Raw genomic sequence first — 672 nt, forward strand, 5'->3', positions numbered from 1 at the left:
GCGAACTCTGCTGTACTCTTTCACCACAACTTTCTCTCACTCTTACTTCCTGATTATGTTGTGCCTGTAATTCAAAGGGTCAGCCTTGTCACACTCTGTGTCACGCTGAATATCCCCGAGAGCTACGTTAAGGGTACACGTGTCTGTGGAGTGCTCAGCCACTTGCACGTTAATTTCACGAGCAGGCTGTTCCGTTGATCGGATCAACTGGAACCCTCGACGTCGTAAGCGACGGAGTGCCAACAACAACAACAACAACTTATTATTCTAACATCGATTGGATGAGAAACATATTAGCAGGATTCGAAATAAGAATGTTAATGTATGTAAACCTTGCCATTTTCTTAGTCTATTATTGCCATTTCTTCGAGCAGAGCTTTTATTCATTGATTTAATGTCAATTAAAATTAAATTGAATCGTGAATAAATTATTGTTTAAATATTACATTACTGCATCTATAAGTATTCTTGATTATTTTTACAGTCATGTTCAGTGTTAGAAAACAGAAAAATCATTGCTGATATTACAATGTCAAAATGCCAATCTGAGAGACTTCTAATTTTAGCCCAGTCAAAAATAGAATACCAAATAGAACCACGTATAAGACTTACGAATAACTGGAGAGAGAGAGAGAGAGAGATAGAGAGAGAGAGAGAGAGAGAGAGAGAGAG

The 672-nt window shown here is 37.8% G+C and overlaps 1 protein-coding gene across 2 annotated transcripts in view; it reads right to left on the reverse strand.

Annotated features, from left to right (window-relative positions):
* Positions 1–672, reverse strand: part of LOC128250608 (sortilin-related receptor-like) — a 28,174-nt gene that overhangs the window by 5,840 nt on the left and 21,662 nt on the right. The window lies entirely within an intron of this gene.

The sequence above is a fragment of the Octopus bimaculoides genome, chromosome 23 (genome assembly GCF_001194135.2).
Source record: "Octopus bimaculoides isolate UCB-OBI-ISO-001 chromosome 23, ASM119413v2, whole genome shotgun sequence".
Taxonomy (NCBI): domain Eukaryota; kingdom Metazoa; phylum Mollusca; class Cephalopoda; order Octopoda; family Octopodidae; genus Octopus; species Octopus bimaculoides.